The sequence below is a fragment of the Electrona antarctica genome, assembly GCF_951216825.1.
Source record: "Electrona antarctica genome assembly, chromosome: 19".
NCBI lineage: Eukaryota > Metazoa > Chordata > Actinopteri > Myctophiformes > Myctophidae > Electrona > Electrona antarctica.
The window spans coordinates 33,461,249-33,479,481 of record NC_136800.1 but is presented as its reverse complement, the minus strand read 5'-3'; positions in this window follow the sequence as shown (position 1 = coordinate 33,479,481).

The window sequence follows — 18,233 nt, the reverse complement described above, 5'->3', positions numbered from 1 at the left end:
ATGGTCTCGGAGTGATTTTCATCTTTTTTTCAAATCCTCGTTTTTCATCCTTTTTGACCATGGGCTATAGCCCATGGTCTCGGACGGCATACTATAGCATGCCATTTCCGTTTTTCATCATTTTTGAGGATTTGAAAAAAAGACGAAAATCACCCCGAGACCATGGACTATAGCCCATGGTCTCGGAGTGATTTTCATCTTTTTTTCAAATCCTCGTTTTTCATCCTTTTTGACCATGGGCTATAGCCCATGGTCTCGGACGGCATACTATAGCATGCCGTTTCCGTTTTTCATCATTTTTGAGGATTCGAAAAAAAGACGAAAATCACGCCGAGACCATGGACTATAGCCCATGGTCTCGGAGTGATTTTCATCTTTTTTTCAAATCCTTGTTTTTCATCCTTTTTGACCATGGGCTATAGCCCATGGTCTCGGACGGCATACTATAGCATGCCGTTTCCGTTTTTCATCATTTTTGAGGATTTGAAAAAAAGACGAAAATCACCCCGAGACCATGGACTATAGCCCATGGTCTCGGAGTGATTTTCATCTTTTTTTCAAATCCTCGTTTTTCATCCTTTTTGACCATGGGCTATAGCCCATGGTCTCGGACGGCATACTATAGCATGCCGTTTCCGCTTTTCATCATTTTTGAGGATTTAAAAAAAGACGAAAATCACGCCGAGACCATGGACTATAGCCCATGGTCTCGGAGTGATTTTCATCTTTTTTTCAAATCCTTGTTTTTCATCCTTTTTGACCATGGGCTATAGCCCATGGTCTCGGACGGCATACTATAGCATGCCGTTTCCGTTTTTCATCATTTTTGAGGATTTGAAAAAAAGACGAAAATCACCCCGAGACCATGGACTATAGCCCATGGTCTCGGAGTGATTTTCATCTTTTTTTCAAATCCTCGTTTTTCATCCTTTTTGACCATGGGCTATAGCCCATGGTCTCGGGCGGCATACTATAGCATGCCGTTTCCGTTTTTCATAATGTTTGAGGATTTGAAAAAAAGACGAAAATCACCCCGAGACCATGGACTATAGCTTTTCTATTTCTAAAACTATGAAACATTTCAAAGATTCCTTTTCAGGCAAACATGTCCACCGTAAGATGAACCTAAATAGGTTAAATGGTAAATGGTGCATTTATATAGTGCCTTTATCCAAGGCGCTTTACATAGATTGTGCATTACATTCACCCATTCACACACACATTCATACACCGATTGCGGCGGAAGCCATGCAAGGTACCAACCAGCACATCAGGAGCAATTTGGGGTTCAGTGTCTTGCCCAAGGACACTTTGTCATGTAGGCAGGAGGAGCCGGGATTCGAACCGCCGACCCATGGATCATTGGACGACCTGCTCTACCTCTTGAGCCAATGTCGCCACAGTAGGTTATAGGCCCACAGTAGGTTATAGGCCCATAGCCCATGGCCTTGGATGGCATACTATAGCATGCCTTTTTTCATCATTTTTGAGGATTAAAAAGAAGACGAAAATCACCCCGAGACCATGGACTATAGCCCATGGTCTCGGAGTGATTTTCATCTTTTTTTCAAATCCTCGTTTTTCATCCTTTTTGACCATGGGCTATAGCCCATGGTCTCGGACGGCATACTATAGCATGCCGTTTCCGTTTTTCATCATTTTTGAGGATTTGAAAAAAAGACGAAAATCACCCCGAGACCATGGACTATAGCCCATGGTCTCGGAGTGATTTTCATCTTTTTTTCAAATCCTCGTTTTTCATCCTTTTTGACCATGGGCTATAGCCCATGGTCTCGGACGGCATACTATAGCATGCCGTTTTCGCTTTTCATCATTTTTGAGGATTTAAAAAAATACGAAAATCACGCCGAGACCATGGACTATAGCCCATGGTCTCGGAGTGATTTTCATCTTTTTTTCAAATCCTTGTTTTTCATCCTTTTTGACCATGGGCTATAGCCCATGGTCTCGGACGGCATACTATAGCATGCCGTTTCCGTTTTTCATCATTTTTGAGGATTTGAAAAAAGACGAAAATCACCCCGAGACCATGGACTATAGCCCATGGTCTCGGAGTGATTTTCATCTTTTTTTCAAATCCTCGTTTTTCATCCTTTTTGACCATGGGCTATAGCCCATGGTCTCGGACGGCATACTATAGCATGCCGTTTCCGTTTTTCATCATTTTTGAGGATTTGAAAAAAAGACGAAAATCACCCCGAGACCATGGACTATAGCCCATGGTCTCGCAGTGATTTTCATCTTTTTTTCAAATCCTTGTTTTTCATCCTTTTTGACCATGGGCTATAGCCCATGGTCTCGGACGGCATACTATAGCATGCCGTTTCCGTTTTTAATCATTTTTGAGGATTTGAAAAAAAGACGAAAATCACCCCGAGACCATGGACTATAGCCCATGGTCTCGGAGTGATTTTCATCTTTTTTTCAAATCCCCGTTTTTCATCCTTTTTGACCATGGGCTATAGCCCATGGTCTCGGACGGCATACTATAGCATGCCGTTTCCGTTTTTCATCATTTTTGAGGATTTGAAAAAAAGACGAAAATCACGCCGAGACCATGGACTATAGCCCATGGTCTCGGAGTGATTTTCATCTTTTTTTCAAATCCTTGTTTTTCATCCTTTTTGACCATGGGCTATAGCCCATGGTCTCGGACGGCATACTATAGCATGCCGTTTCCGTTTTTCATCATTTTTGAGGATTTGAAAAAAAGACGAAAATCACCCCGAGACCATGGACTATAGCCCATGGTCTCGGAGTGATTTTCATCTTTTTTTCAAATCCTCGTTTTTCATCCTTTTTGACCATGGGCTATAGCCCATGGTCTCGGACGGCATACTATAGCATGCCGTTTCCGCTTTTCATCATTTTTGAGGATTTAAAAAAAGACGAAAATCACGCCGAGACCATGGACTATAGCCCATGGTCTCGGAGTGATTTTCATCTTTTTTTCAAATCCTTGTTTTTCATCCTTTTTGACCATGGGCTATAGCCCATGGTCTCGGACGGCATACTATAGCATGCCGTTTCCGTTTTTCATCATTTTTGAGGATTTGAAAAAAAGATGAAAATCACCCCGAGACCATGGACTATAGCCCATGGTCTCGGAGTGATTTTCATCTTTTTTTCAAATCCTCGTTTTTCATCCTTTTTGACCATGGGCTATAGCCCATGGTCTCGGGCGGCATACTATAGCATGCCGTTTCCGTTTTTCATAATGTTTGAGGATTTGAAAAAAAGACGAAAATCACCCCGAGACCATGGACTATAGCTTTTCTATTTCTAAAACTATGAAACATTTCAAAGATTCCTTTTCAGGCAAACATGTCCACCGTAAGATGAACCTAAATAGGTTAAATGGTAAATGGTGCATTTATATAGTGCCTTTATCCAAGGCGCTTTACATAGATTGTGCATTACATTCACCCATTCACACACACATTCATACACCGATTGCGGCGGAAGCCATGCAAGGTACCAACCAGCACATCAGGAGCAATTTGGGGTTCAGTGTCTTGCCCAAGGACACTTTGTCATGTAGGCAGGAGGAGCCGGGATTCGAACCGCCGACCCATGGATCATTGGACGACCTGCTCTACCTCTTGAGCCAATGTCGCCACAGTAGGTTATAGGCCCACAGTAGGTTATAGGCCCATAGCCCATGGCCTTGGATGGCATACTATAGCATGCCTTTTTTCATCATTTTTGAGGATTAAAAAGAAGACGAAAATCACCCCGAGACCATGGACTATAGCCCATGGTCTCGGAGTGATTTTCATCTTTTTTTCAAATCCTCGTTTTTCATCCTTTTTGACCATGGGCTATAGCCCATGGTCTCGGACGGCATACTATAGCATGCCGTTTCCGTTTTTCATCATTTTTGAGGATTTGAAAAAAAGACGAAAATCACCCCGAGACCATGGACTATAGCCCATGGTCTCGGAGTGATTTTCATCTTTTTTTCAAATCCTCGTTTTTCATCCTTTTTGACCATGGGCTATAGCCCATGGTCTCGGACGGCATACTATAGCATGCCGTTTTCGCTTTTCATCATTTTTGAGGATTTAAAAAAATACGAAAATCACGCCGAGACCATGGACTATAGCCCATGGTCTCGGAGTGATTTTCATCTTTTTTTCAAATCCTTGTTTTTCATCCTTTTTGACCATGGGCTATAGCCCATGGTCTCGGACGGCATACTATAGCATGCCGTTTCCGTTTTTCATCATTTTTGAGGATTTGAAAAAAGACGAAAATCACCCCGAGACCATGGACTATAGCCCATGGTCTCGGAGTGATTTTCATCTTTTTTTCAAATCCTCGTTTTTCATCCTTTTTGACCATGGGCTATAGCCCATGGTCTCGGACGGCATACTATAGCATGCCGTTTCCGTTTTTCATCATTTTTGAGGATTTGAAAAAAAGACGAAAATCACCCCGAGACCATGGACTATAGCCCATGGTCTCGCAGTGATTTTCATCTTTTTTTCAAATCCTTGTTTTTCATCCTTTTTGACCATGGGCTATAGCCCATGGTCTCGGACGGCATACTATAGCATGCCGTTTCCGTTTTTCATCATTTTTGAGGATTTGAAAAAAAGACGAAAATCACCCCGAGACCATGGACTATAGCCCATGGTCTCGGAGTGATTTTCATCTTTTTTTCAAATCCCCGTTTTTCATCCTTTTTGACCATGGGCTATAGCCCATGGTCTCGGACGGCATACTATAGCATGCCGTTTCCGTTTTTCATCATTTTTGAGGATTTGAAAAAAAGACGAAAATCACCCCGAGACCATGGACTATAGCCCATGGTCTCGGAGTGATTTTCATATTTTTTTCAAATCCTCGTTTTTCATCCTTTTTGACCATGGGCTATAGCCCATGGTCTCGGACGGCATACTATAGCATGCCGTTTTCGCTTTTCATCATTTTTGAGGATTTGAAAAAAAGACGAAAATCACGCCGAGACCATGGACTATAGCTTTTCTATTTCTAAAACTATGAAACATTTCAAAGATTCCTTTTCAGGCAAACATGTCCACCGTAAGATGAACCTAAATAGGTTAAATGGTAAATGGTGCATTTATATAGTGCCTTTATCCAAGGCGCTTTACATAGATTGTGCATTACATTCACCCATTCACACACACATTCATACACCGATTGCGGCGGAAGCCATGCAAGGTACCAACCAGCACATCAGGAGCAATTTGGGGTTCAGTGTCTTGCCCAAGGACACTTTGTCATGTAGGCAGGAGGAGCCGGGATTCGAACCGCCGACCCATGGATCATTGGACGACCTGCTCTACCTCTTGAGCCAATGTCGCCACAGTAGGTTATAGGCCCACAGTAGGTTATAGGCCCATAGCCCATGGCCTTGGATGGCATACTATAGCATGCCTTTTTTCATCATTTTTGAGGATTAAAAAGAAGACGAAAATCACCCCGAGACCATGGACTATAGCCCATGGTCTCGGAGTGATTTTCATCTTTTTTTCAAATCCTCGTTTTTCATCCTTTTTGACCATGGGCTATAGCCCATGGTCTCGGACGGCATACTATAGCATGCCGTTTTCGCTTTTCATCATTTTTGAGGATTTAAAAAAATACGAAAATCACGCCGAGACCATGGACTATAGCCCATGGTCTCGGGCGGCATACTATAGCATGCCGTTTCCGTTTTTCATAATGTTTGAGGATTTGAAAAAAAGACGAAAATCACCCCGAGACCATGGACTATAGCTTTTCTATTTCTAAAACTATGAAACATTTCAAAGATTCCTTTTCAGGCAAACATGTCCACCGTAAGATGAACCTAAATAGGTTAAATGGTAAATGGTGCATTTATATAGTGCCTTTATCCAAGGCGCTTTACATAGATTGTGCATTACATTCACCCATTCACACACACATTCATACACCGATTGCGGCGGAAGCCATGCAAGGTACCAACCAGCACATCAGGAGCAATTTGGGGTTCAGTGTCTTGCCCAAGGACACTTTGTCATGTAGGCAGGAGGAGCCGGGATTCGAACCGCCGACCCATGGATCATTGGACGACCTGCTCTACCTCTTGAGCCAATGACGCCACAGTAGGTTATAGGCCCACAGTAGGTTATAGGCCCATAGCCCATGGCCTTGGATGGCATACTATAGCATGCCTTTTTTCATCATTTTTGAGGATTAAAAAGAAGACGAAAATCACCCCGAGACCATGGACTATAGCCCATGGTCTCGGACGGCATACTATAGCATGCCGTTTCCGTTTTTCATCATTTTTGAGGATTTGAAAAAAAGACGAAAATCACCCCGAGACCATGGACTATAGCCCATGGTCTCGGAGTGATTTTCATCTTTTTTTCAAATCCTCGTTTTTCATCCTTTTTGACCATGGGCTATAGCCCATGGTCTCGGGCGGCATACTATAGCATGCCGTTTCCGTTTTTCATAATGTTTGAGGATTTGAAAAAAAGACGAAAATCACCCCGAGACCATGGACTATAGCTTTTCTATTTCTAAAACTATGAAACATTTCAAAGATTCCTTTTCAGGCAAACATGTCCACCGTAAGATGAACCTAAATAGGTTAAATGGTAAATGGTGCATTTATATAGTGCCTTTATCCAAGGCGCTTTACATAGATTGTGCATTACATTCACCCATTCACACACACATTCATACACCGATTGCGGCGGAAGCCATGCAAGGTACCAACCAGCACATCAGGAGCAATTTGGGGTTCAGTGTCTTGCCCAAGGACACTTTGTCATGTAGGCAGGAGGAGCCGGGATTCGAACCGCCGACCCATGGATCATTGGACGACCTGCTCTACCTCTTGAGCCAATGTCGCCACAGTAGGTTATAGGCCCACAGTAGGTTATAGGCCCATAGCCCATGGCCTTGGATGGCATACTATAGCATGCCTTTTTTCATCATTTTTGAGGATTAAAAAGAAGACGAAAATCACCCCGAGACCATGGACTATAGCCCATGGTCTCGGAGTGATTTTCATCTTTTTTTCAAATCCTCGTTTTTCATCCTTTTTGACCATGGGCTATAGCCCATGGTCTCGGACGGCATACTATAGCATGCCGTTTCCGTTTTTCATCATTTTTGAGGATTTGAAAAAAAGACGAAAATCACCCCGAGACCATGGACTATAGCCCATGGTCTCGGAGTGATTTTCATCTTTTTTTCAAATCCTCGTTTTTCATCCTTTTTGACCATGGGCTATAGCCCATGGTCTCGGACGGCATACTATAGCATGCCGTTTTCGCTTTTCATCATTTTTGAGGATTTAAAAAAATACGAAAATCACGCCGAGACCATGGACTATAGCCCATGGTCTCGGAGTGATTTTCATCTTTTTTTCAAATCCTTGTTTTTCATCCTTTTTGACCATGGGCTATAGCCCATGGTCTCGGACGGCATACTATAGCATGCCGTTTCCGTTTTTCATCATTTTTGAGGATTTGAAAAAAGACGAAAATCACCCCGAGACCATGGACTATAGCCCATGGTCTCGGAGTGATTTTCATCTTTTTTTCAAATCCTCGTTTTTCATCCTTTTTGACCATGGGCTATAGCCCATGGTCTCGGACGGCATACTATAGCATGCCGTTTCCGTTTTTCATCATTTTTGAGGATTTGAAAAAAAGACGAAAATCACCCCGAGACCATGGACTATAGCCCATGGTCTCGCAGTGATTTTCATCTTTTTTTCAAATCCTTGTTTTTCATCCTTTTTGACCATGGGCTATAGCCCATGGTCTCGGACGGCATACTATAGCATGCCGTTTCCGTTTTTAATCATTTTTGAGGATTTGAAAAAAAGACGAAAATCACCCCGAGACCATGGACTATAGCCCATGGTCTCGGAGTGATTTTCATCTTTTTTTCAAATCCCCGTTTTTCATCCTTTTTGACCATGGGCTATAGCCCATGGTCTCGGACGGCATACTATAGCATGCCGTTTCCGTTTTTCATCATTTTTGAGGATTTGAAAAAAAGACGAAAATCACGCCGAGACCATGGACTATAGCCCATGGTCTCGGAGTGATTTTCATCTTTTTTTCAAATCCTTGTTTTTCATCCTTTTTGACCATGGGCTATAGCCCATGGTCTCGGACGGCATACTATAGCATGCCGTTTCCGTTTTTCATCATTTTTGAGGATTTGAAAAAAAGACGAAAATCACCCCGAGACCATGGACTATAGCCCATGGTCTCGGAGTGATTTTCATCTTTTTTTCAAATCCTCGTTTTTCATCCTTTTTGACCATGGGCTATAGCCCATGGTCTCGGACGGCATACTATAGCATGCCGTTTCCGCTTTTCATCATTTTTGAGGATTTAAAAAAAGACGAAAATCACGCCGAGACCATGGACTATAGCCCATGGTCTCGGAGTGATTTTCATCTTTTTTTCAAATCCTTGTTTTTCATCCTTTTTGACCATGGGCTATAGCCCATGGTCTCGGACGGCATACTATAGCATGCCGTTTCCGTTTTTCATCATTTTTGAGGATTTGAAAAAAAGATGAAAATCACCCCGAGACCATGGACTATAGCCCATGGTCTCGGAGTGATTTTCATCTTTTTTTCAAATCCTCGTTTTTCATCCTTTTTGACCATGGGCTATAGCCCATGGTCTCGGGCGGCATACTATAGCATGCCGTTTCCGTTTTTCATAATGTTTGAGGATTTGAAAAAAAGACGAAAATCACCCCGAGACCATGGACTATAGCTTTTCTATTTCTAAAACTATGAAACATTTCAAAGATTCCTTTTCAGGCAAACATGTCCACCGTAAGATGAACCTAAATAGGTTAAATGGTAAATGGTGCATTTATATAGTGCCTTTATCCAAGGCGCTTTACATAGATTGTGCATTACATTCACCCATTCACACACACATTCATACACCGATTGCGGCGGAAGCCATGCAAGGTACCAACCAGCACATCAGGAGCAATTTGGGGTTCAGTGTCTTGCCCAAGGACACTTTGTCATGTAGGCAGGAGGAGCCGGGATTCGAACCGCCGACCCATGGATCATTGGACGACCTGCTCTACCTCTTGAGCCAATGTCGCCACAGTAGGTTATAGGCCCACAGTAGGTTATAGGCCCATAGCCCATGGCCTTGGATGGCATACTATAGCATGCCTTTTTTCATCATTTTTGAGGATTAAAAAGAAGACGAAAATCACCCCGAGACCATGGACTATAGCCCATGGTCTCGGAGTGATTTTCATCTTTTTTTCAAATCCTCGTTTTTCATCCTTTTTGACCATGGGCTATAGCCCATGGTCTCGGACGGCATACTATAGCATGCCGTTTCCGTTTTTCATCATTTTTGAGGATTTGAAAAAAAGACGAAAATCACCCCGAGACCATGGACTATAGCCCATGGTCTCGGAGTGATTTTCATCTTTTTTTCAAATCCTCGTTTTTCATCCTTTTTGACCATGGGCTATAGCCCATGGTCTCGGACGGCATACTATAGCATGCCGTTTTCGCTTTTCATCATTTTTGAGGATTTAAAAAAATACGAAAATCACGCCGAGACCATGGACTATAGCCCATGGTCTCGGAGTGATTTTCATCTTTTTTTCAAATCCTTGTTTTTCATCCTTTTTGACCATGGGCTATAGCCCATGGTCTCGGACGGCATACTATAGCATGCCGTTTCCGTTTTTCATCATTTTTGAGGATTTGAAAAAAGACGAAAATCACCCCGAGACCATGGACTATAGCCCATGGTCTCGGAGTGATTTTCATCTTTTTTTCAAATCCTCGTTTTTCATCCTTTTTGACCATGGGCTATAGCCCATGGTCTCGGACGGCATACTATAGCATGCCGTTTCCGTTTTTCATCATTTTTGAGGATTTGAAAAAAAGACGAAAATCACCCCGAGACCATGGACTATAGCCCATGGTCTCGCAGTGATTTTCATCTTTTTTTCAAATCCTTGTTTTTCATCCTTTTTGACCATGGGCTATAGCCCATGGTCTCGGACGGCATACTATAGCATGCCGTTTCCGTTTTTCATCATTTTTGAGGATTTGAAAAAAAGACGAAAATCACCCCGAGACCATGGACTATAGCCCATGGTCTCGGAGTGATTTTCATCTTTTTTTCAAATCCCCGTTTTTCATCCTTTTTGACCATGGGCTATAGCCCATGGTCTCGGACGGCATACTATAGCATGCCGTTTCCGTTTTTCATCATTTTTGAGGATTTGAAAAAAAGACGAAAATCACCCCGAGACCATGGACTATAGCCCATGGTCTCGGAGTGATTTTCATATTTTTTTCAAATCCTCGTTTTTCATCCTTTTTGACCATGGGCTATAGCCCATGGTCTCGGACGGCATACTATAGCATGCCGTTTTCGCTTTTCATCATTTTTGAGGATTTGAAAAAAAGACGAAAATCACGCCGAGACCATGGACTATAGCTTTTCTATTTCTAAAACTATGAAACATTTCAAAGATTCCTTTTCAGGCAAACATGTCCACCGTAAGATGAACCTAAATAGGTTAAATGGTAAATGGTGCATTTATATAGTGCCTTTATCCAAGGCGCTTTACATAGATTGTGCATTACATTCACCCATTCACACACACATTCATACACCGATTGCGGCGGAAGCCATGCAAGGTACCAACCAGCACATCAGGAGCAATTTGGGGTTCAGTGTCTTGCCCAAGGACACTTTGTCATGTAGGCAGGAGGAGCCGGGATTCGAACCGCCGACCCATGGATCATTGGACGACCTGCTCTACCTCTTGAGCCAATGTCGCCACAGTAGGTTATAGGCCCACAGTAGGTTATAGGCCCATAGCCCATGGCCTTGGATGGCATACTATAGCATGCCTTTTTTCATCATTTTTGAGGATTAAAAAGAAGACGAAAATCACCCCGAGACCATGGACTATAGCCCATGGTCTCGGAGTGATTTTCATCTTTTTTTCAAATCCTCGTTTTTCATCCTTTTTGACCATGGGCTATAGCCCATGGTCTCGGACGGCATACTATAGCATGCCGTTTTCGCTTTTCATCATTTTTGAGGATTTAAAAAAATACGAAAATCACGCCGAGACCATGGACTATAGCCCATGGTCTCGGGCGGCATACTATAGCATGCCGTTTCCGTTTTTCATAATGTTTGAGGATTTGAAAAAAAGACGAAAATCACCCCGAGACCATGGACTATAGCTTTTCTATTTCTAAAACTATGAAACATTTCAAAGATTCCTTTTCAGGCAAACATGTCCACCGTAAGATGAACCTAAATAGGTTAAATGGTAAATGGTGCATTTATATAGTGCCTTTATCCAAGGCGCTTTACATAGATTGTGCAGTACATTCACCCATTCACACACACATTCATACACCGATTGCGGCGGAAGCCATGCAAGGTACCAACCAGCACATCAGGAGCAATTTGGGGTTCAGTGTCTTGCCCAAGGACACTTTGTCATGTAGGCAGGAGGAGCCGGGATTCGAACCGCCGACCCATGGATCATTGGACGACCTGCTCTACCTCTTGAGCCAATGACGCCACAGTAGGTTATAGGCCCACAGTAGGTTATAGGCCCATAGCCCATGGCCTTGGATGGCATACTATAGCATGCCTTTTTTCATCATTTTTGAGGATTAAAAAGAAGACGAAAATCACCCCGAGACCATGGACTATAGCCCATGGTCTCGGACGGCATACTATAGCATGCCGTTTCCGTTTTTCATCATTTTTGAGGATTTGAAAAAAAGACGAAAATCACCCCGAGACCATGGACTATAGCCCATGGTCTCGGAGTGATTTTCATCTTTTTTTCAAATCCTCGTTTTTCATCCTTTTTGGTCTCGGACGGCATACTATAGCATGCCATTTCCGTTTTTCATCATTTTTGAGGATTTGAAAAAAAGACGAAAATCACCCCGAGACCATGGACTATAGCCCATGGTCTCGGAGTGATTTTCATCTTTTTTTCAAATCCTCGTTTTTCATCCTTTTTGACCATGGGCTATAGCCCATGGTCTCGGACGGCATACTATAGCATGCCGTTTTCGCTTTTCATCATTTTTGAGGATTTAAAAAAATACGAAAATCACGCCGAGACCATGGACTATAGCCCATGGTCTCGGGCGGCATACTATAGCATGCCGTTTCCGTTTTTCATAATGTTTGAGGATTTGAAAAAAAGACGAAAATCACCCCGAGACCATGGACTATAGCTTTTCTATTTCTAAAACTATGAAACATTTCAAAGATTCCTTTTCAGGCAAACATGTCCACCGTAAGATGAACCTAAATAGGTTAAATGGTAAATGGTGCATTTATATAGTGCCTTTATCCAAGGCGCTTTACATAGATTGTGCATTACATTCACCCATTCACACACACATTCATACACCGATTGCGGCGGAAGCCATGCAAGGTACAAACCAGCACATCAGGAGCAATTTGGGGTTCAGTGTCTTGCCCAAGGACACTTTGTCATGTAGGCAGGAGGAGCCGGGATTCGAACCGCCGACCCATGGATCATTGGACGACCTGCTCTACCTCTTGAGCCAATGACGCCACAGTAGGTTATAGGCCCACAGTAGGTTATAGGCCCATAGCCCATGGCCTTGGATGGCATACTATAGCATGCCTTTTTTCATCATTTTTGAGGATTAAAAAGAAGACGAAAATCACCCCGAGACCATGGACTATAGCCCATGGTCTCGGACGGCATACTATAGCATGCCGTTTCCGTTTTTCATCATTTTTGAGGATTTGAAAAAAAGACGAAAATCACCCCGAGACCATGGACTATAGCCCATGGTCTCGGAGTGATTTTCATCTTTTTTTCAAATCCTCGTTTTTCATCCTTTTTGGTCTCGGACGGCATACTATAGCATGCCGTTTTCGCTTTTCATCATTTTTGAGGATTAAAAAAAATACGAAAATCACGCCGAGACCATGGACTATAGCCCATGGTCTCGGAGTGATTTTCATCTTTTTTTCAAATCCTTGTTTTTCATCCTTTTTGACCATGGGCTATAGCCCATGGTCTCGGACGGCATACTATAGCATGCCGTTTCCGTTTTTCATCATTTTTGAGGATTTGAAAAAAGACGAAAATCACCCCGAGACCATGGACTATAGCCCATGGTCTCGGAGTGATTTTCATCTTTTTTTCAAATCCTCGTTTTTCATCCTTTTTGACCATGGGCTATAGCCCATGGTCTCGGACGGCATACTATAGCATGCCGTTTCCGCTTTTCATCATTTTTGAGGATTTAAAAAAAGACGAAAATCACGCCGAGACCATGGACTATAGCCCATGGTCTCGGAGTGATTTTCATCTTTTTTTCAAATCCTTGTTTTTCATCCTTTTTGACCATGGGCTATAGCCCATGGTCTCGGACGGCATACTATAGCATGCCGTTTCCGTTTTTCATCATTTTTGAGGATTTGAAAAAAAGACGAAAATCACCCCGAGACCATGGACTATAGCCCATGGTCTCGGAGTGATTTTCATCTTTTTTTCAAATCCTTGTTTTTCATCCTTTTTGACCATGGGCTATAGCCCATGGTCTCGGACGGCATACTATAGCATGCCGTTTCCGTTTTTCATCATTTTTGAGGATTTGAAAAAAAGACGAAAATCACCCCGAGACCATGGACTATAGCCCATGGTCTCGGAGTGATTTTCATCTTTTTTTCAAATCCTCGTTTTTCATCCTTTTTGACCATGGGCTATAGCCCATGGTCTCGGACGGCATACTATAGCATGCCGTTTTCGCTTTTCATCATTTTTGAGGATTTAAAAAAAGACGAAAATCACGCCGAGACCATGGACTATAGCCCATGGTCTCGGAGTGATTTTCATTTTTTTTTCAAATCCTTGTTTTTCATCCTTTTTGACCATGGGCTATAGCCCATGGTCTCGGACGGCATACTATAGCATGCCGTTTCCGTTTTTCATCATTTTTGAGGATTTGAAAAAAAGACGAAAATCACCCCGAGACCATGGACTATAGCCCATGGTCTCGGAGTGATTTTCATATTTTTTTCAAATCCTTGTTTTTCATCCTTTTTGACCATGGGCTATACCCCATGGTCTCGGACGGCATACTATAGCATGCCGTTTCCGTTTTTCATCATTTTTGAGGATTTGAAAAAAAGACGAAAATCACCCCGAGACCATGGACTATAGCTTTTCTATTTCTAAAACTATGAAACATTTCAAAGATTCCTTTTCAGGCAAACATGTCCACCGTAAGATGAACCTAAATAGGTTAAATGGTAAATGGTGCATTTATATAGCGCCTTTATCCAAGGCGCTTTACATAGATTGTGCATTACATTCACCCATTCACACACACATTCATACACCGATTGCGGCGGAAGCCATGCAAGGTACCAACCAGCACATCAGGAGCAATTTGGGGTTCAGTGTCTTGCCCAAGGACACTTTGTCATGTAGGCAGGAGGAGCCGGGATTCGAACCGCCGACCCATGGATCATTGGACGACGTGCTCTACCTCTTGAGCCAATGTCGCCACAGTAGGTTATAGGCCCACAGTAGGTTATAGGCCCATAGCCCATGGCCTTGGATGGCATACTATAGCATGCCTTTTTTCATCATTTTTGAGGATTAAAAAGAAGACGAAAATCACCCCGAGACCATGGACTATAGCCCATGGTCTCGGAGTGATTTTCATCTTTTTTTCAAATCCTCGTTTTTCATCCTTTTTGACCATGGGCTATAGCCCATGGTCTCGGACGGCATACTATAGCATGCCGTTTCCGTTTTTCATCATTTTTGAGGATTTGAAAAAAAGACGAAAATCACCCCGAGACCATGGACTATAGCCCATGGTCTCGGAGTGATTTTCATCTTTTTTTCAAATCCTCGTTTTTCATCCTTTTTGACCATGGGCTATAGCCCATGGTCTCGGACGGCATACTATAGCATGCCGTTTCCGTTTTTCATCATTTTTGAGGATTTGAAAAAAAGACGAAAATCACCCCGAGACCATGGACTATAGCCCATGGTCTCGGAGTGATTTTCATCTTTTTTTCAAATCCTCGTTTTTCATCCTTTTTGACCATGGGCTATAGCCCATGGTCTCGGACGGCATACTATAGCATGCCGTTTTCGCTTTTCATCATTTTTGAGGATTTAAAAAAATACGAAAATCACGCCGAGACCATGGACTATAGCCCATGGTCTCGGGCGGCATACTATAGCATGCCGTTTCCGTTTTTCATAATGTTTGAGGATTTGAAAAAAAGACGAAAATCACCCCGAGACCATGGACTATAGCTTTTCTATTTCTAAAACTATGAAACATTTCAAAGATTCCTTTTCAGGCAAACATGTCCACCGTAAGATGAACCTAAATAGGTTAAATGGTAAATGGTGCATTTATATAGTGCCTTTATCCAAGGCGCTTTACATAGATTGTGCATTACATTCACCCATTCACACACACATTCATACACCGATTGCGGCGGAAGCCATGCAAGGTACCAACCAGCACATCAGGAGCAATTTGGGGTTCAGTGTCTTGCCCAAGGACACTTTGTCATGTAGGCAGGAGGAGCCGGGATTCGAACCGCCGACCCATGGATCATTGGACGACCTGCTCTACCTCTTGAGCCAATGACGCCACAGTAGGTTATAGGCCCACAGTAGGTTATAGGCCCATAGCCCATGGCCTTGGATGGCATACTATAGCATGCCTTTTTTCATCATTTTTGAGGATTAAAAAGAAGACGAAAATCACCCCGAGACCATGGACTATAGCCCATGGTCTCGGAGTGATTTTCATCTTTTTTTCAAATCCTCGTTTTTCATCCTTTTTGACCATGGGCTATAGCCCATGGTCTCGGACGGCATACTATAGCATGCCGTTTCCGTTTTTCATCATTTTTGAGGATTTGAAAAAAAGACGAAAATCACCCCGAGACCATGGACTATAGCCCATGGTCTCGGAGTGATTTTCATCTTTTTTTCAAATCCTCGTTTTTCATCCTTTTTGACCATGGGCTATAGCCCATGGTCTCGGACGGCATACTATAGCATGCCGTTTCCGTTTTTCATCATTTTTGAGGATTTGAAAAAAAGACGAAAATCACCCCGAGACCATGGACTATAGCCCATGGTCTCGGAGTGATTTTCATCTTTTTTTCAAATCCTCGTTTTTCATCCTTTTTGACCATGGGCTATAGCCCATGGTCTCGGACGGCATACTATAGCATGCCGTTTTCGCTTTTCATCATTTTTGAGGATTTAAAAAAATACGAAAATCACGCCGAGACCATGGACTATAGCCCATGGTCTCGGGCGGCATACTATAGCATGCCGTTTCCGTTTTTCATAATGTTTGAGGATTTGAAAAAAAGACGAAAATCACCCCGAGACCATGGACTATAGCTTTTCTATTTCTAAAACTATGAAACATTTCAAAGATTCCTTTTCAGGCAAACATGTCCACCGTAAGATGAACCTAAATAGGTTAAATGGTAAATGGTGCATTTATATAGTGCCTTTATCCAAGGCGCTTTACATAGATTGTGCATTACATTCACCCATTCACACACACATTCATACACCGATTGCGGCGGAAGCCATGCAAGGTACCTACCAGCACATCAGGAGCAATTTGGGGTTCAGTGTCTTGCCCAAGGACACTTTGTCATGTAGGCAGGAGGAGCCGGGATTCGAACCGCCGACCCATGGATCATTGGACGACCTGCTCTACCTCTTGAGCCAATGACGCCACAGTAGGTTATAGGCCCACAGTAGGTTATAGGCCCATAGCCCATGGCCTTGGATGGCATACTATAGCATGCCTTTTTTCATCATTTTTGAGGATTAAAAAGAAGACGAAAATCACCCCGAGACCATGGACTATAGCCCATGGTCTCGGAGTGATTTTCATCTTTTTTTCAAATCCTCGTTTTTCATCCTTTTTGACCATGGGCTATAGCCCATGGTCTCGGACGGCATACTATAGCATGCCGTTTCCGTTTTTCATCATTTTTGAGGATTTGAAAAAAAGACGAAAATCACCCCGAGACCATGGACTATAGCCCATGGTCTCGGAGTGATTTTCATCTTTTTTTCAAATCCTCGTTTTTCATCCTTTTTGACCATGGGCTATAGCCCATGGTCTCGGACGGCATACTATAGCATGCCGTTTCCGTTTTTCATCATTTTTGAGGATTTGAAAAAAAGACGAAAATCACCCCGAGACCATGGACTATAGCTTTTCTATTTCTAAAACTATGAAACATTTCAAAGATTCCTTTTCAGGCAAACATGTCCACCGTAAGATGAACCTAAATAGGTTAAATGGTAAATGGTGCATTTATATAGCGCCTTTATCCAAGGCGCTTTACATAGATTGTGCATTACATTCACCCATTCACACACACATTCATACACCGATTGCGGCGGAAGCCATGCAAGGTACCAACCAGCACATCAGGAGCAATTTGGGGTTCAGTGTCTTGCCCAAGGACACTTTGTCATGTAGGCAGGAGGAGCCGGGATTCGAACCGCCGACCCATGGATCATTGGACGACGTGCTCTACCTCTTGAGCCAATGTCGCCACAGTAGGTTATAGGCCCACAGTAGGTTATAGGCCCATAGCCCATGGCCTTGGATGGCATACTATAGCATGCCTTTTTTCATCATTTTTGAGGATTAAAAAGAAGACGAAAATCACCCCGAGACCATGGACTATAGCCCATGGTCTCGGAGTGATTTTCATCTTTTTTTCAAATCCTCGTTTTTCATCCTTTTTGACCATGGGCTATAGCCCATGGTCTCGGACGGCATACTATAGCATGCCGTTTCCGTTTTTCATCATTTTTGAGGATTTGAAAAAAAGACGAAAATCACCCCGAGACCATGGACTATAGCCCATGGTCTCGGAGTGATTTTCATCTTTTTTTCAAATCCTCGTTTTTCATCCTTTTTGACCATGGGCTATAGCCCATGGTCTCGGACGGCATACTATAGCATGCCGTTTCCGTTTTTCATCATTTTTGAGGATTTGAAAAAAAGACGAAAATCACCCCGAGACCATGGACTATAGCCCATGGTCTCGGAGTGATTTTCATCTTTTTTTCAAATCCTCGTTTTTCATCCTTTTTGACCATGGGCTATAGCCCATGGTCTCGGACGGCATACTATAGCATGC